Source organism: Panthera uncia, chromosome B1, assembly GCF_023721935.1.
Source record: "Panthera uncia isolate 11264 chromosome B1, Puncia_PCG_1.0, whole genome shotgun sequence".
NCBI classification, from domain to species: domain Eukaryota; kingdom Metazoa; phylum Chordata; class Mammalia; order Carnivora; family Felidae; genus Panthera; species Panthera uncia.
The window spans coordinates 82,788,096-82,808,813 of NC_064811.1; the positions used below are offsets into that span (position 1 = coordinate 82,788,096).

General features: G+C 37.7%; 1 protein-coding gene across 1 annotated transcript in view; it reads right to left on the reverse strand.

Moving 5' to 3' along the window:
• PPP3CA (protein phosphatase 3 catalytic subunit alpha) overlaps window positions 1-20,718 on the reverse strand; it is a 327,227-nt gene that overhangs the window by 297,473 nt on the left and 9,036 nt on the right. The window lies entirely within an intron of this gene.

The window sequence follows — 20,718 nt, forward strand, 5'->3', positions numbered from 1 at the left end:
TTCTAAGAAGCACTTCACTTGAGGGATAAACACTAGGAGAATAGAGTCATTACTGTCCAACAGGAAAAAATAGTCTGAGGCTGTCAAGTAATTGTGAGAGAAAAATAGAATGCATTTGCAATTTTTACATGCATTTAATGCCCAGCAATTTCATCATCTACCCTACATTTAAAACTGGGACACAATCCAGAAACTGAAGGGAATCAGATATTTGCGAAAATACGTTTGTTTGCATTACACTATCCAACAATTGTATCGACAACACTACCATGCATATTTCAACATATGTTGACTTTAAAGAATGAGTTTTGCAATTAGGCTTCTAATGTATCACGTTTTAATTAGGAAGATATTACCAGCCAAGTGACCAGAAGATCTCATTTTCAAAATGGTAACTCGTACGTTGCTTGTTGCTCTGCTGGGAAAACTACATGGAACGGCATTATAATACCCTTGTCGCCATTTATCATTTTAAATATTTTAATAAGAAATATCTAACTCAATAGACTGTAAGAGAATCAAAGTAATCCCTAGGACATGCTTTCTACATTTTTCACTTGAACCACAAACAAGAGATTAGAAGCAAAATACAAATATTCCTCCGATCTATTTCTTTAAGTTATCTGAATGGCCACCTCCCTTCATTATAAGGGTCATTGCTTACTCCTCTGTTATAAAAACTTCTCTGCAGCCGGACAATACACAGTTGGCCCTTGAACAACCCAGGTGTGAAATGCATGGGTCCACTTATACGTGGATTTTTTTTTCAATAAATACAGTACAGGACTATAAATATAGTTTATAGTCCTTATGACTTTCTTAGGGACATTTTTTTCTCTAGCTTACTTTATTATGAGAACACAGTATGTAATATATATGATACACAAAATATGTGGTAATAGACTATTTATGTTCTTAGTAAGGATTCCTTACTAAGGACTTAGGCTATTAGTAGTTGAGTTTTGGGGGAGTCAAAAGTTATTTGCCGATTTTTTTTCAATTATTTTAAGTTTATTTATTTATGTATTTATTTATTTATTTGAGAGAGAGAGACAGAGGGAAAGCCTGACTGGGGGAGGGGCAGAGAGGAGAGGGAGACACAGAATCTGAAGCAGGCTCCAGGCTCTGAGCTGTCAGCACAGAGCTCAACATGGGGCTTGAACTCACAGACTGTGAGATCATGACCTGAGCGGAAGTTAGATGCTCAACCAACTGAGCCACCCAGATACCCCTATTTGCCAATTTTGACCACGTGGTAGGTCAGCACTCCTAACCCCTGCACTGTTCATGGGTCAGCTGTATTTTATTTGTGTTTTTTTTTAAATAATTAGAAACAACTAGTTCTTCATTTGATTTCTCATTTAAACCTCGCAATCCTACTTAGTGAGAGAATTATTCACTTATATCATTAAGTGACTATTCTCCATATATAAATCCCCAAATTAGCCTTAAGACAGAAATACTGAGTCCTAAAAAGCCAATTTTTGTTTCCCATCCTGCTGAATTCTTGTTATCTATCACCTTTTTGTCTGTAGGCTTCTATGACCATCCTTTAGTGGAGACCCTCCTACTGGTGTAAGTTTCCCTCATTTTTTTCCTAATAATCTCAACATGTTTCATTTTCTGCCTTCTTAATTTCCTCAATGCCATTAGAGGAAAATGCCATTTGAAATGATCTCAGATCGTTAATATAATGGAATAATAGGGATTAACAACTGTATGTGCTAAATTTTGAGCCAAGTATTTATATTTTATTCAATAATAATCTTTGGAAAAACACTACAACCTTAGCTTTACAGGAAAGGAAACTGTCAATGTGGTTAAATAATTAACCTAAGATCACACAATTAGAATTTGAAGCAGAGTTCATGCTCTTCTCCTTATATGTACGTTGCTGCTTCTGATTATTCACTAACATTTAGATGTGGGAATCAGAGGCTCTCATTTAGGATGCAGAAATATGCCCATGAGAATAAAGCTAATAAAGTATCCAAAAAAGATCCTATTCACTGACTTTTTTGTATGGAAAGGGAATTATATGTGCTAGAATTAGATTCAGCTGCATGTGACAAACCCAAAATAACAATGACTTAAATAAGATAGAAGTTGAAGTCTCTCTCATAGCAAATAAATCAAACTGGGTAATCCAGACTTAGTAATGGCAATTCCACAAAGTCATCAAGGACCCAGACTCCTTTCAGCTCACTACTCGGTATTTTCTAGAGTATGATTCTCATCCCAAATGGCTGTCAGAGCTCCAGCCATTACAGCTGAGTTCCAGGAAGCAGGATGAGGAATGGGGGTGCAGGGGGGGGATGTGTTACCCCTCTTTTTAAGGGTGTATCTCAGAGCAACACTCAATACTCCAACTTCTTCCTACTAGAGAGAACTTAGTCTCATGCACTCACCTAACTAAAAAGGAGACTGGGCAGCAAGATGCTCAACTAAAAACCAGAGTTTCATTATTACTAGAATGGAAGGTAATAATGAATATTTGGAGGAAACTAGGGAGAAAAGAAATCTTTTCCATGGGTTAGAATACAGAACACTGGATTAGATGACAAATTCTATCAAGTGAGGGTGTCATGGAATTTAAATGGTCCCTCATAGTCTAAAATTCTTCTCACATCCAGAGGTTGTGAACAAATAACCAACTAGAGAACATAGAAGAAAATGGAAATGTTGATGCGGAATCGAATCTGAAAGGTGCTTCAATAATTGAAGCATCTAGACCCAAGCACTCATACAGATTTACAACTATCCTCAAACATGTTACTGTTACATTACTATTTAAAAACACTATCAGGAAATTTGTACATCTGAAACTTGAATGTGAGTGCACTTCCTTAGTCCCTGATGATGAAGCATTTGGGAAAATCACAAACATAACTTCAAGAGCACTAACCCCCCTCCCCCAAATCACTTTTTTAAGTGTATTTATTTATTTTGAGAGGCAGTGAGAGAATGGGTGAGGGGCAGGGAGAGAATGTGCTAGAGAAAGAGAAGGGGGGAGAGAGAGAGAGAGAGAGAGAGAGAGAGAGAGAGAGAGAGAATTCCAAGCAGGCTCTAAGCTCTCACAGAACCTGAATGGGACTAAAACTCACAAACCTAGAGATCATGACCTGACCCTAAATCTAGAGTCAGGTGCTCAAAAACTGAGCCACCCAGGTGCCCCCAAAAAGTTTTCTGGGAAGATAGAAAAAGGAGTCATTTCACATACAACAAATGTCTTTGAAATTCTCTGTAATTTTTTTTTCCTTAATGTTCCACTCCTCGTGGCATTTACCCTACCATCTACTGTCTCAGAAACCTTCCTGACTTCCCACAATCACTTTCTATAATCAGTCTGGCTGCACTCAGGGAAACAGAGCCAGCCAAACAGTCCTCAGTGAAATAAAACTAGATCATGTGCTGTCCCTTAAACATGGTCCCAGAGCTGTGTGTCCCAGCATTCCCAACACATACATGCACACAAGCATACACACACAACCCTTCAACTCCTTTAATTGTAAGGTGATGTACTCTCTACTAATTCAATCCACAATCAAGACAGTAAAATTTTTCCTTAAATTTCATGTATTTGTGAAAAGTTAGCAGATAAATGAATTCCCCTATATCACCACAATCTTAAAATGCTAGACCAAATCTTCCCTGCCTCTACAATTCTCTTTATATGGTTCCATTCTATGCTAAAATGTAAGCGTATTTTGTCATTCTTTACAATAGATTTCCAAGGATTGTGGCTCAAAATTAAACACAGAAATACCATCATATTGAAATATACATGATATAATGATATTACTCACCACATCAAATATTATTTGGATACTGGAAATATTATTTGTCCACTTTTTTCAAAATCAGAGAATCTTAATCAACTGATTTAGGTCCACCTGATAATATCCTTGACGACAATCCAGTATTCTCACACTCCTTTGAGAGGCATGATGTATAATAGTCAGACATTGGGCTTTGGAACCACAGTCTCTAGGTTAAGATCTCAATGTCAACATTTACAAACTGTGTGGCGTTGGGCAAGTGACTCAATTTCTTTATCTGTAAAATGGGGATAATAACAGTACCTACCTCTTACAGTTGTTCTGAAAATAAAATTACTCCATGAAAAATAGGTTGGAATAATATTCAATACATATAACTACTCAACAAGTGTTACCTATTACCATTTCTCACTTTCCAATATAAGCGTATTGTAGGTAAATAACACATCAAAGCCATTTTGGAATGTAAATCGCCCACTAAACGTAATAGCATACATGCATGCTTTAGAATATTGAATTTGTATTTGTAAGAAATGGATTCAGAAAAATTTAAACCATGGAATGGGATGAAAACATTTCAACTACTGAAGTAACCTACTACCATCTGTTTATAAAGGGCCTGGCTTCAGAAAACCGCAGTCCCAACTAATTTTTTTTAAGTTTATTTATTTATTTGGAGAGAGATTGAGAGAGAGAGAGAGTGCAGGAGAGGCAGAGACAGAGGACGAGAAAGAGAATGCCAAGCAGGCTCCACACTGTCTGCACAGAGCCTGATGTGGGGCTTGAACTCACAAACAGTGAGATCATGACCTGAGGCGAAACTAAGAGCCGGGCTCTTAACCAACTGAGCCACCCCAGCGCCCCTAAATTATTCCTCTTAAATAAGTTTACAACATACTTAAGAAAAGGAATTTCAACTATTAAATATTTTTTAGTGTAAAAATAATTTTCCCTGAAAGAAAATCCTTATATAATGAAATATTTTTGAAAGGAATCATAGAAGTGGTGAGCAAATAGGCTTCATTAATGATGTGCTTAGATTTAGGCAACCTTGGTAAAAGGTAGGCATCATACTTACCCAACCAATCTTAAAATAAATCATTAACCTCAGAGCTTTCTTAAAATTACTAGGCTTATAAAAATTTTATTTTTAGGGTTGTGTATATATACAGCAGTAATTCCTCTGTTTGTATATTCAGTACCCAACAGTAACACAAGTTTATGAAGTAGATGCCAAGAAGGGAAATATAATAGATGTCTTCCAGCAACAGAGTCATTAGAAGACAGTTTAAGATTTGATAGTGCTCTTAAAGTTAGGGTCTAAGACCTTATGCTTGAGTATAACTTAATAGTCAGCATGTTCTGTTTTCAGTAGGAATATAAAACCCACTATAAATTCCCAAAGAATTCTAATAGTCCAAAGTTCTGTCCACTAGACATTACCACTTGCATGCAACTTTGCATGGAAGGACCTCAAATCTAAGAAATGCACAATTACTTGTTTGGAGATTCTCACTTTTTCCAAAACCTTTATATGGCTAATTTTTTCTACACATGCTTCCACACCTCTCAATGTATCCTAGGTCCCTGTCTGCTGACAAGCAACTTTTCTTGACTGAACTTTACTTTTCTTGACTGAAAAGTAAAACACACACACACACACACACACACACACACACACACACACACAAATAACTGGTAGCAAATGAGAACATAATGAAAGAAGAAAAATTATTTTAAAAGCAGACACACATTGAGAGAACTTATGAACTACTAAGCTTTTGTAAGCAAAGAATTCTGTCTCAGAACAATATTGGATTGAAAAAAGTTGCCTGACTTAAAAAGGAAGACCAGAAGAGAAAGTTATCTTACCCTCCTTCAATAATGGGTTTTCCTTAAAAAGAATGAGGAACAAATTACATTATCATTTTTAAAAGCTAATGATATGTTATTTAAAAAGTGACTAAGGTGATAGTCTGCCCACTGATATTTAGCTATTTGGCATGTCTCCAAGGACAGGTTAATTAGTAGGGGCGCCCCATGTAAGAGTAACACACACTCATAAGCATCCATTTAGTATTCATTAATTTCAACAAATTTCTAGACCAGCTACAAGTTGTGTGAACTAGTCTTTTTTTTTTTTTCAAAACTACACAAAAACCATCAAACCTAAGAACACAATCAGGAAATAGTATTCTGTCTTACAGAAACTACTGAAAATTTACACATACAGTATTTGCAGTACATAAAACAACAAATCCAAAAGTAACCTATTCCAAATGTGATTTAAAAAGTTTACACTTGAGATTATACATTAGTATCAGGGAGGCATTCCCTTATATGCAATCATATAGATATTCCCAAAACAGCTACCCTGAAAGGTAATCAATTAAAACTTGTTCACTTACAAAGTATATTGATATTAAAACAGTAAAGGTGCTAAACGAAGATGTTTTGAAAACAGATCAGCACTGCCACAGAATATCTTCAATGTCGTATTTAGAAAAAGATTTTCACTGTGTTTCCTGCAGTGGAGAGGGCTCAGATTCTACGTGACTGGTCATGATCCTTGGAAAGAAATATACATTTAGTGGAAAAAAGGCAGTGTTTCAGGCTACAAGAACTTGACCAAAACATAACACATCACAGCTATTCCTTCATTCTAATCTTGGGGTCAACAAGCAATATTCTAATTTATAATTAGGCTGCCATTACTTCATAAATAGGCAGACATTGGACACAAAGACTGATCCAAAGGGGATAGGCATAGGATCTCATCAGAATCTTTTTTGAGGGAGCATATGGATTTTGATGTATGCTGGATTAGGCTTATTCTGAGTTCTCTAGTGAAAGACCATATAAGTCTGGATTTCCTGGTGGGTATCTTTCCTCCAACATAGAAAACGCCTGCATCCTTTTAAAGACAGTGAAGAGGAAAGCATCACAGAGGGGTAAGGAGGAGAATCCCAATGTGTGTGGAAGCCAAATCCATCCCTTGGACTTCCACTTACAAGACAAGCTATTTTAATGAGATTTATGTTATTTGCTATCAAAACGACTCTTATACAGTACACATGATTGGTCTTCTATGTCCACCAGTGATCCTTGCTATCCAAAACTGTGATTCCGTTTTCTCACCCATATGTTACAAATGATAATGCCTATAAACAAACCCAGGACAGCACAGTTACGGAGATAGACATGTCCACACACATTTCCTTTTTATGCATTTATCACTTGGAATTAAAAAAGCAGAAACACGAATCTGTTAGTACAACTGACTTAAAATAATTACATTAAAAAAAAAAAGTATAGTTCAGAAACCAGATGTATTTATTTGGGAAAAAAAAAAAAAAAAGCCAAACACACACAAGAGTATTTCATAGGTAAATGAGTGTTGGGTGTTACTTTGGCAGCATTATTACATCACTAAAGCAAGGAAAAACAATCCTTAGCCTACGGGCTTAAAAATATCAGCAGGGACCAAAAAGTCCATCAGTGGGCGTGAATGTCATTCTATCTTCAGTGTTGAATACAATTTATTTTTAATTTTCTTTCTCTAAATTTTCTTCCCAAAGAAGCTAGCTATAAAAGGACCAAGGAGCTGGGATCATTTGTTGTTGTCATCTGGCGTGAAAATGAGGGAACCCTTCCAAGGATACCAAGTACTAGTGAGCTAGCCCCCAAGATGGGAATAGCAAAACGAAAACAAAGGCAAGCAGCTTGCTTCCAAGGCTGCACAAAGCTTCACAAGTCAAAGCAAGAAAATGTAATTTCATGCAGGAAACAAGAGAAAACTGAAGAGTCAAATGGCAGAGTTCAAGAGCCAACAGAAAGGTGTTTTTAGCAGCAATACTCTGTGAAGAAAGGGGAAAACCAGGCCAACCAGAAAGGCAGCTGTTGCAACAGAGGATGTCTTAACTGCAAAGCCCATTTATAGTCATTTCCCCTGCAGAAGGTTGGCCCTTTCCCCCAACCCTGATTAAGAATAAGAAATCCTTGTTTCATTTGTCCTTTAATACTTCTGACTCAGAACCCTTGTCAAATGAGCTCTTTTGAACACATTTTGACTTTCAGGTTAAATGTTAAATAAATAATATAACAGTCACTCTCTTCACATAGCAACTTTTCCCAGGCCAACAAAAACATGCCTAATCTTGCCCATAAAAAATAGATACCGTAGTCTATTCCAAATGCATGAGATAAAGAACATATTTAGTTGATATCACAACTTTGAAGAAAGAGATACAAAAAGATACAAAAATATTTTGTTGTAGAACAATTTCAATGTTGCTGTTACATTATTTTTGGTACACTTGTCATACGTGTGTACATATAAGCACACAGTGTATTTGATTAACGAAAAACTATCAAAAATAAATAAAAATAGAACATGCATTTCTAAGACCCTAAAAACTCACAATTCTGCCACAATTTGGTCATCTGTGAAATAAAGGCACTGGGCTAAAATGTAGTCTTTCGCTCCCTTGAAGTATCCACATTTGATGGTTCTAATATTCCAGTGTCTCCAGGCCTACTGTGCTGGTCTCCTAATCTGTCTGCCACATTTCCTCCATGTCTAAAGCCATTCCTCCGATGAAGCCAAACCATAAAATGCTACTAATCTAATGAGTAGCTTTAAAAATACGCAAACGTGCTACTACAGGGCTTGGGAAAGCAATTACTTTAAAGACGAAAGTCTGACTTTCTTCAGTGCCTCTTATTCAAGGAATTTAAGGTATTTCAACAAACTAAGGTTAATTGTGTCCGTGTGATAAGTGTTACCTGTCTCCCTTTCCGTCAAAGGTAGGCTGATTAACCCATTTACCCAACATAATAAGGAATAAATGGAGTCAGAATATATGTCTGAATATCTCGTGTCCTTGATCCAGAGACCCAATTTGCCTGAACAAAAATCCCGCTTTAACCTGAAGAATCTCTCAAATGTTGAAAACATTAGGACAAGGGTCTATGCTTTCATTTATAGGCCACCTTTTCTCTTTAGGTATGCAATATTTCTAATAGTAAGACTGCTATTAATAACATTAAGTTATTAAGTGTAAGTCCAGAATTTCTTTTATCTTCAATTCTCATTTATATCGAGGGTATCATTTTCAATACATGATTTGCAAGATGAAAATCATGAGCTACTTTTGATGAAAAGATGAGCTACTTTTTTGTTCAAAGTAGCTGAAACACAATGGAAAGATACTCTAGTTCTATTAAACCAGGGCATTTTAAAGCCTGGCCTAACAACTTAAGAGTCACCTGGGAGACTTTTTTAAACAGTGACACCAGGCCCTCACCTAGAGAATCTCATTCAATTGGTCAGGGATAGGACTGAGCACTGACAGCTTTAAAAGTTTTCCAGGTGACTGGCATGTGCAGTCACACTTGGGAGGCACTATTTAAGTGCCACCTAGGGCTTGTCAAGCTTAATATACATATACATCAGCTAAGGATCTTATTCAAAATGCAGATTCTAATTCAAAAGTCCTGGGGTTTGGCCTGAGACGCTCCCAGGCAATGCAGATGCTCCTGGTCTATGGACCACACTTTTGAGCATCAGCTAGCTCTCCATTAATACATTGTTATAATTAGTATTAAAGGTAAGAAGGAGTAGAGAAGATATTACAATTTAAGGCAATGTAGTATATTTTACTTCTAGGTACAAAGATAATTAATTTTAAAAAGCAACTTGAACCCACAGGAAATGATTATATAACACGGGGCTCCCGTGAACTAAATGAGCTAATATGCATAAGACATGAAGGGCTGCTCCTAGCCCAGAATCAGGACTCAATAAGTATCACCTGTTTCATCACTATCTTATTAAAAACTGAGTAGCAAAGGATGACCACCCATTATCAAAAACACTGAACACAGATATATAACTTGTCTTCTGGATAAAAGTAGGGCCTCTACACAGTCTTTGTATTATGTCATTCTCTCCTATACCTAGAACATTTGGTATAGAAATGAAACGTTTGCTCTAGAGTTGAAATGTGCACTACCGAGAACGCAATTATCTGGGATCAGCTTTAAAATACTTCAGGAAAGAAAAAGCAAAAAGGTATAGATAAGCCAAATGTTGTGAAATTTGGTACCTCAATGCTTGAACTAGGGGATAGGTACATGGAGGTTTATTGCTCTCTTCTCTCAACTTTTATGTATGCTTGAAAATTCTTCAAAATAATTTTTAAATGTTCTGGCTTTGGATCTCAGCTTCACTACTGATTAGCTCTGTAAAGATCAAGAAATAAGTTCTCTGACGCACAGTCTCCTCTGCAGTGGAACGGGCTGCCATATTAACTACTTAACTACCTCACAAGGATGACTACAAGGATGAAAGGAAACAGCATCTTTTTAAAAAAGAAAAACAACAACAACTAGGGGCTACTGGGTGGCTCAGTCGGTTAAGTGCCCAACTTCGGCTCCGGTCATGATCTCGCTGTTCGTTGAGTTTGAACCCCATGTTGGGATTTGTGCTGACAGCTCAGAGCCTGGAGCCTGCTTTGGATTCTGTGTCTCCCTCTCTGCCCCTCCCCAGCTTGTGCTCTCTCTCTCTCTCTCTCTCTCTCTCTCTCTCTCTCTCTCTCAGAAATGCATAAACATTAAATTTAAAAAAAAAAATAGCTGACACCATTCAGGTCACATTTAAAGATAAATGTAATTTTAACCCAATGGATCAATTTAAGGAGACGCAAAAAGAATGGTAAAATGTTTCTAAAGCAGAAACAGGTGGGTCTATGAAGACCGAAGAGGGTCTGCCATCACCCTGCCATCCCAGTCCTTTCTATGACCTCTTTCTAGATTCCATCAGAAACAGCAACAAGTAGCATGTAATGAGCTCTCCAGAATGCCATGTCTGGAGATAAATGCATAAAAAGGTTTCCTGCATTACAATACAAGTCAACCAAGGATGACCTATAGACAGACACCATTTCTAACTGCTTCACTATTGCCCTGCCTACGTGTAACATGGCTTTTCCTCCCCTTCACTCCCTTCACTTACGAAATTCTCTGAACAGTGGCTGGGGATAACAGTATGGGAGGAAAGTAATGTCTTGAATACATGCCAAATCAAAAGCAAAATATCACTTCTGGTGCTATCTCTTCATAGGACAGAAGTTCAAATAAGAACAGATGGTACCTTTATTACCTGTGACATAATTATAATATGATTACAGAATCATTTAAAAATATCCATTATTGGAAACAATTCCATCGCTGCAGAAAGCAATCATTCACAAAAACTCATAAAGTTGGAAACTTTGCACAGAAGTGCACAATTTCGTAATACATAGTTTAGTCTAAGAGTGAAAGGGAAAAATCATTAAAAATAGTGTGCACTGAAGACAATTTATGCAAATTTCCATTTTTTAAGAATGTGTAGAAGCAAGGCAATATGGAGTCTCGCTTGTGTCCATTACAATTAAGTTGTCATCAAATATTGTGACTCCGAGGGACATGCCTCTCCTCCATCAGAAAAATCTCTGAAATTTGGAATACACTACAAATATGTCAGCCTCCTTCATTAGTTCTAGAAAGGGCAAAAATAGTGAAGTGAGTTCAGAAGTTGTATTTATACCATAGGGGAATTCCGAAAAGAGGCACTTCCTATGTTAATCTTCTACTTCATAATTTCACTCCTAGGATACAAATGAAAGCGATATTTAAAAAAAAACATATTTCTTACAGGTTTCTTTCATATTTGCTCACATTGTTCATATAAGGCACAAATGGAATGCTTAGTCATTGGTTATTTTACTTAGATACTCTTTTTTAAATACAGACATACCTGATATTTTTTTCCTTTAACAGTAACATTCAAAATATCTATGTGTACTATAATTCACCAGGCATAATCATATCTCAGTGTCAATTTCCTTAAAAGGTAAAGCTTATTTCAGGCAAGGTTTAGGCCAAGGATTAAGATAAACACACACAGCCGAAAAGTTGTAATGTATATTTTGTTTTTCCAAGGCCCTAAAATACCTTACATTTCAATATATATAAATTAACAAAACAAGAACTGTCAATGAAACACTCTAGTTGTACTCCTATTTAAGAACTGTAGTTATTTCAAAATTTTTCTTCTATGTGTTAATGTACACCTGTAAACAGCCACCAAATAAAGGTCATATTTGAAGTCCAAGGTTCACAAAAATACCACACGGGGATAAGGAGAGGAAAAGAAAATATGAACCCAAGCTGATTCCGGCAGGGAAGAAATTTTCCCACATATAGAGGTGTTGGTCATGAAGCAAGGGAAAGCCAGACGTCTCAGGATGAAATTAAAGCTCCCTGAATTTACAGACTCAGGGAATCAAGGCAAGGGGCCAAATCTTCTGAGCCTGTGACCTGTAACTACTTCAACTGAAGGACTTGTCAACATCAGTCCAACCAGGTTCTGTTGGATCAGAAATGTGCTTAGCAGTCATGTGAACAAAGAAATAAATGTATTTAATCACCTGCCTCAGAGAGGCATCAAAATTCAGAAACTGAATCATCACGCGCTCTTTTAAATAATCACAACATCAGTTCAAAAAGTGTTGACTAGGCTACTGCCAAACATTCGTCATAGAACAGCAGAGTTCTAAGTGGTAAATGAAAAATTCTGATCTCAAAACAATTTGCATTTGCATCTAAAATGTCACAATGAAACCACATAACTCCCCCCTCAAAATGTTTCATGTGACGTCTCCTTGAAGTGGCTTTCGCTTTAGCTATGTGTGGCTTCCTTTATTTGCTTTAGTGACAAAAATATGAAAATGAATATAAAGAAGCAAAGTCTCTAAAACAAAGTCCAGCAGAATATACAACAGCTAGCACTAGATTTTTTTTTTTTTGGGGGGGGGGGGGCATAGATTTAACCTAAAAGAAAAACTCAAGGTCCAATAAAAATATCTTCTTTATGTAACTCACAGCATTTCCTTTTATGTTTTAGATTAGTTTGTCCTGTAACACCATGATTAAGTCAGTAAGGCCAAGTAAGGCCTAGTTTACACTCTAGTCCCATTGTTTGTGTGCCCTGGCTATGTATTTCTAAAAAGGAAACAGAAGTACTTGCCCCACAGAAATGACACATTTTTCTCTAGCACTTGTGTGCTATACAAAAGCCAATGACAATCTACTCAAATGACTTCCAGGAGTGATAATATTTTAGATAAAAACAAATGCCTATTTTCTATCAATTCATAGATGCTACCTAATGAATTTGGTCTAATGTGTCCTTCAACTTAGTGTTATGGTAGGAAAAGCCCAGGATCTCGAGATGAGACTGTTGGAATCTAAATACAGTAAAACCTTTGATTGCGAGTAACTTGTTCTACAAATATTCCACATGACATTTCTAATAAATTTTAACTTGATAAATGAGCAACATCTTGCAATACAAGCAGTATGTGACGGCAAATGTCACACGATCACAGATCACAACTGAGCCAACAGTTCTTCTCTCCCCTGCCACCTCACTGAAGGATTGGGGGTGATGGTCTCCCATGCTCGGATGCTCTGTCTCAAGCCACGATGTTTGGCAGAAATCAGTGATCTTTCAGAATGTTGGAAGGTGCCCACAACTGACATTAGTGTATTTCTTGTCACTTCAAAGCACCTATGGACAGTCCTTTGCGTTTCCATACAGGAGTAGGCTCAGGAATGCTTTGCTTCATTCTAGGTCAGGCTGCCTGCAGATATAGACCCTTCCTCTGCTAATTGTCAGTTATGTTAAATACAGTATATGACAAGAGTTTATTAATAGCATACTGCAGTCAACATCCGTGAGAGTGTATACAATAGCCCCCATGCAGAAAAAGATTCCACTGAGCTAACAGACATCAGTGATTCCATTAGTGATAGTGAAAGTCGTCCTACACAGTAACCTCCTTTCTCTTGTCTCCCTCACACTAGCCAGGAAGGTTTTCAAAGGTAAGTGCAAGTTAATTTGTTTATTTTTCTTTATATTTTGTATTTTATTATTTTATATGATGTTACAGTACTGTAATCACTTTTATATGAATATTTTGGGATCATGGAACGAATGATCTGAGTTTCCATTATTTCTTATGGGGAAACTCGCTTTGATATACAAGTGCTTTGCATTACAAGCATGTTTCCAGAACTAATTATGCTTGCAAACCAAGGTTTTACTGTACCTGCTCCAACATTTATTTGCAGTGTGACCTTCAAAAGGCACTGCCTCTCCCCTAGCTTCAGAGTTATTGGAAGGATAAAATTATGTAATGCATATGCAAAGCATATGCATTAATATTATTAACATTTTTAGAACAGAAATCTCAAAAATAAGTAAAGGCACTATATTATTTATGTTAAGATCCTATGAAGAAGAAGCAAAGTAGCTGACAAGTTGAAGTATTCCCTTCAAATATAATTGTGTGAAATGCATTACAAAACATATACTAGCAATAAATACACCAACTTTTTAATCATTATCCCTGGAAAATTCATTCTTCTACTGCCTAAAATGATGAAAGACTAAAATAAATCTCAGGGAAGGCAGAAGCACTGGAAATTTTTTAAAAAAATTATCATTCCAAAGTACAGTCATAGAAAAATACACTAATTAAGTAAGGAAAAGATCAAGGACAACCAATTATACAAGCACTTCCTTTTTTTTGTACAGAAGCCACAAACTTCTTAACATATGTGGGATTTTTTCCCATGTTACATATGTAGAACCTAAAATAAAGATTTGTGTACTCACTCATCTAAATTGACCGGTTCCAAAAATTCATTTGGTTGCCAGCCTTAGGTAAAAGGCCTAGGAAAATCTACTTAGGACATAATTTGGGGCAAATAACTAAAAAGAAGAATCAAAAGAATCCAAATGTTTAATTAAAAGATCTAAAAAGGCTAGAACCAGAGGACAAGGTAAGCAAGATTAAATCAAACTTGAGGTATTCCTTTAAATGTAGTGCTTTGTAGAATTGTATAAAATAATTACTAAATCCAGAGTGGAGGAGACTTGACTTAATATATTTACATGAACACCTGGGTCAGGTGTTCGATAAGTCAAGAGTACTAGGAAAAATAATCCAACTTGAACTATATCAATTAAAAAAAAAAAGTATGATATTGGAAGGGGAAAAAAGGAAGTACTGATGTCATTATGCTTTTGTGATGAACAGGTATATCATTTCTGGTCAATTTGTTTGCTGGTGGGGGAGGAGAATATGACTAATTATATGCTAGGCATCATGCTAAGCACTGGGGAGATGAGTGGACAAGGCCTTGTCCTGGTTAATTTCACAAAGAGAAAATTTTGTTGCAAATGTTTGTGACATACTGTGTGTACAAAGTACAAGAAGTATCACAGACAGCTATGCCTGAGAAGATCAGAGAAGCTTTAGGCAGAAGAGGGACACAATAGAGAGCAAGAATGTTACAGAGGTAAAGCAAATACAAAGCCATGGAAAGTATCGAAATTTTTTAAGTAGTTCAGTTTAGTTTAATCAACTTTGTATAGACCAAACACAGAGAAGCATTGAGAATACACTTTGAATAAAAAGACGTTCTCTCTGCTTTCAAGAACTTATATTGTCATCAACTGAAAAGACTTAAATTCAGTACAATGTGACACATGCTACATTAAAAGTATTTTCAAAATTCATGCAATAGGGGTCAAATTCTACAATATATAAAGAGTTCCTACAAATCAGTAAGAAGAAGATCAACAACCACATATGGGATTAGCATAATCAGATGTTCATTTTTAAAGGATCCCTCTAGTGGGAAAACTAATTTATGAGAAGGGACAAGTTTGAAAGCAAAAAGACTAATGTTGGGAAGCTATTGTAGCACTACGTGAAACATTTAGAAAACTTGAACTGAATAACAGCTTTGTTTAATTGGATGGATGATGGTAACATCAGCCAGGCTAAGGAACACAGGAGAAATACCCCACTGGATTTTCACCATACCCATCTACAGCAACTGTTCTGTATAGGGTTTGAGAGAAAGCTCCAGAGGAAAAAACTAGGTTTCAAATATAGATGTGTTACTCATCAGCCTACAAGCAGCACACACCTGTCACCAATCCTATGCGTGTAAAGCTATGAAACTGCATGGAAGAACTTGTAAAAAGAAAAGGAACATCAACATTCAGGATTCAGTCCAGAGGAGCTGGCAAACAGGTCAAAGAGGAAGCCCACAAAAGCCAATGAAGACAATGTTTCAAGAAGAAAGAGGTGGCCCATTATGTCAAATACAACAGAAGCCAGCAACTGGACAGTCACTGGTGACCTCTGCCAGTCTCAGAGGAATGGCAGAGGCCCTCACACTACAGTGGATTTGACAATGGGTAGGATACTTCAATGCAGGTTACTTCCAGAAGCAAAAAACTTTGCTTTCAAAGGAGCTGTCCAACAATGAAAAAACAAAAACAGAACAAAAAACACACCATCCCCACAATGCTTAGCATGTACTGAGGTCTTTTGGGGGGCAGGCAGTAAGCTAGGCATTTCACATACAATTCCTCTCATAGTTTACAATAGTCTTGCAAAGTTGAAAAATTAATACTATCCGTTCCACTTTTCAGTAAGCAAAATGGGTTCAGTGTTGTTACATGACCTCCCCACAGACACAGCTGGTACATAGAGAAAGCAGGATTTAAAAGCAGATTTTATCAAAGTGGAAACCAATGTTATTTCTACACTCTGATGCTGCTTCTTCATCACTGTAAATATTCTACAGGGGTGGGGCGGCAGGGCTTATTAACCATTTAATAGGAAGGTGGTTTTCCTTTTTTTTTTTTTTTTTTTTTTTCGGAAGATAGTTGAACTAGTTGGCTTGACTTTGAAAGCCTCTTCCACATTCCACAAACCATGATTCTTTCTCATACACCTTGCTCACAGGTGAACTGTAACAGCTACAGAATTCCACATATAAATACTCAACACTCCTTTTGTAGCTCCTTTTATTCCATCTATATTTACAAACGAGCCCATGCTCTAACATTGTGCTTATATACAAGACACAGGAAAAAAACAATATTGCTTCCCTTTATTTTTGCCAAAAAATTAAAGTACAAACTATAAAAAACAGTGAATCACTCCTTTACTGTCCTCCACAGCATGTAGTATCTTCTGCTATTAAAGTAATTACCACTTATGTTGTGATTTGCTTCCCCCGCCCCCACCACCACTACGCACGCGCGCGCCCGTGCGCGCGCGCACGCGCGCACACACACACACACACACACACACACACACACACACTAGATAGCAACCTTCAGAGATTGCCTACTTTAAGCCCCAAGAACACAGCACAGACCCAGGCAAGCAGTGATGCATGCATGGACAGGATGGAAGGATGGATGTGTAGGAAAATGGTCTGATAAGTGAAGGAAACAATATATTTTCAACAGTCATTTTATACTCAATAATGGATTATTTAATCTATTTACCAACTAGGGTATTACAATTATATCACACTTGAAGGGAGCAGAGAGAAAACTGAGTGGTGCAAGAGGCATGGCATTCTTCTTCAAAAGGAGACATGAAAGTTTACTCTCAAAAGTCTCCTAAAGCACAGGACTTTTCTTGAATTCAATACTACCCAAAGGCCAAGGCCAAGCTCATCCTAAATAACAATTCATGGAATTTTGGCCATGGCCCGTGGGAGATGTTTGAAAAGAGCAGGCTGCATAAAGCACTTTGAAATCACCCCAGGATATTTCAAGATCTATCCAATCTGCAGATCTGGCTAATGAAGGTACACTCTCTAAGTGCAGAAGTCAGCCTTTCTGTCAAGATGCACATGACATTCACTCACATAATACACTAGCATGCATGAATCCAGATTGCAATAAACTGTCCTCAAAAATGTCCACTGGAATAGAGCAAACACTGCCATAGGCTATAAGAATGTACAATTTCCACTGTGATTAACGGTGTATCAGAAGATCAAAAAGCCCGTACATTATGCAAGATGCCCACCATGATAGCTACAGTTCCATCCCTTCTCCTGCATGAGGAAAAACATCAGAATACAAGCGAACGTAGTATTTTAGGGTTGAACAGGAATCCACCCTGGCTTATATATAGATATTTTAAAATAAGTCATTTGCAAACTTCTGTACGTTGTTGTCAGTAGCTGTTAATACCTCACAGCTGAGTGTAACACAGAAATGTGTTGTGGCACCATAGTTGGAAGGCACTGGCCTCTTTTAGGCCTCCGTGAAACTTAAACTAGGTATCAAATTACAATCGAACTCACTAGGTTAGCCAAATTCAATGGCCTTAGGAGCTGTATATTATCAACAACCTTCAAAGACTAGGTGCCCAGAAGAGTGAGCAAGCAGAGAAGGCAAGTTTGGCTCTGGGCAAGCAGGGTGCTGAGCTGCCTTCATGGTGCGACTTGAAAAGTAAACAAGGGACTTGGCCTGTCCTCAATTACCACACTAATATCACCATGCTATCATGCTGTCTTTATTACTGGTCTGTATTACATATAAAAGCAAGTAAAAGGAAGGCAACACCTCCAGAAAGTCACTGCTAAAATGCATCTGCTATTCAGATTTTCTGGAAAGCTCTGCATATAGAGCAGGTTAGGTATTTGAACCTTCAAGCTGCAGGACCGGGAGATGACAGTGGAAGGGAATTTCAATAGGAAGCCATGAGGAGTAAAAGCATCATGGCAGTAGCAGTAACCCCCCCCCCACCCCCCACCCCCAGCCAAGGGACATCAAGGGATACAAGACTGGATCAGTGAAGGACCTGAAAGTTTAAGGGTCAGCATGACAACACAGAAGAGAAAAGCAGGAGTACTTAGGCAACCAAGCTCAAGGTGCTGGAAGTTCGATGGAAAGAGGTAAGCCAACATGTACCTTTACTCACTTCTCCATTTTCCAAAGAACTTGACAATCACCATGGTTTAAAGGAAGGCTACTGGGCTGGAGAAGGACCCAGAAACAATGTCATGTGGGGAATAGCCAGAAGACTTAACAACATGAAAGTTGCTTTTAATATCAAATAAGCTCTCTTGTGAAAGACAGATAAGGCTCATCTTAGGGAACTCTACAGGGCAATGCTAGGAACAATGATTGTGTACTCCAGAGCAGTAACTGATGTCAAACCTAAGGAAACACTCTGACAAGTAGAAATGGCCAGGTGAGAGCAGGTCTTAGTCAGTAGGGGGCTCCTTCATGCTTTCATGAAACAGTGCGATTAGCATCCATCACAAAGGCTGGACAGAACATTCCAAATTGGGGATGGACTGAGCTAGATCACTGCCACACCTTCCAATTCCAAGAGTTTGTTTGTTTTGCTTTGGCTCAGACACTTTGGCAAGTGTAAGAGGTAAAAGCTTTCCCACTCATCTCTCAGTCCCTCTCACCAGTACAGAATCAGAGGACTGGCTCCAGGCCAGATGAGGAGTTAGATTCCCAAGGTTTCTTCCAGCTTCAAAATTTTGTAATTCTAGATTTAGATCACATTTACAACCTGAATAAATGAGAATCATCAATTCTCTCCATTCCGAAGATCACCCATAACCCATGCCAGTGTTAAATGTCCATGACTGGATTAAAAAAAAAAAAAAAAAAAAAAGTCACCAAAATCCCTGATGCTTCCAGGTAGTGTTTTTTCTTATTCAATTGATAGTGGTGACAGATTAATGTAGGAGTGTGACCCACTGTAGAAAGAGACTTATTAATACCTGAAATCTATAAATTACCAAACTTTTCTTATTCAAACTCAATAATCTTAGTTCCTTTCACAATTTTAAGTCCTTTAACCACTTGGGGAAAGGGGAGGAACCTCTTTTTTTTAAGAACCTCCAAATTTTCTGCATGCATTTCTGAAAGTGCATGTGGAAATGAGACAGAGTAGTCAAGTAGAATTCTGGCCAGAGGTGTAGTCAACAGAGAGATTCCTCCTGACGGCCGACTGCAAATTGGCAGTGACAGTGATGTGATTTTAGGTGAGAAATTATAGTTTCCCTGGTCTTCAACTCCTTGAAAGAAAAGTGTTTTTGCACTAGGGAGACAGACTAAATCCTAGCCCATAAACGGGGGCTTGGAAAGCCTGCTTCAGTGGGGAGCCATCTGACCAAGTGCGGACTAGGTCAGATCAGTGGTGCTCTCTAAGGACTGGGCTGAGAGCAGGTGCCTCACAACATACCCTCTCCCAGCTGATGTGGATCCCAGGGCTGAGTTTTCAGAAAAACATCCACCAGGTAGACGTGCCATCGGCAGAGCTGACTCACCAGCAGCCTGTACTCACGGAATGGGCCTGAAGATTTTTTATTAGTATTACACAGACATGTCTTATCTGGGCCTGCAGTATGTTTTACATCTCTGCTCTGATTCCTAAACATATTGACTTTTATTCATTTGCATTTGTGTATTTATCTAAGTAAGCAATGTAATTGTGAAGTCTAATCTGGGCCTCCCAGAGGCTTGTCATAGTGGCTCTCTCTCAACTTGGTATCATCACCAGTCTTCCTGAAGGAAGAAAACATCACCTACCTCTGAGAAAATAGACCTATATGTCCTTTGACTGACAATGAGCCACCGACAACCAAGCACTCCCTGGGTAAGCCACTCCTGCCCGTTATGCTTCTGTAGTCTGTCTATTGGGCAAAAAACATAGAATCTCAATTAACGAGAGAGCATTTCAGAAATACATGTGAAAAAAACCCTTCTACAGCATTGGCACTTATGAAACAAGAAACTCACCAGATGTTTGTGAGCTGTCCATGACTTAGGATCCACAAAATTTCATAATAGAAAAGAACTCTATAATTTGGAAATTCAAATCCCTCTTATCCTTTATCTGTTATTTTGTTCATTTACCAACCAACGTATCAAGGGTATATTCTACAGTAGGCATTGTACTGGGGTTAAATATACCAAGATAAGTGGAGGCAGGCCCCTCTCTCCTGGAGAGGAGGCAGAAAGGTAAATAAGTCTTCACAG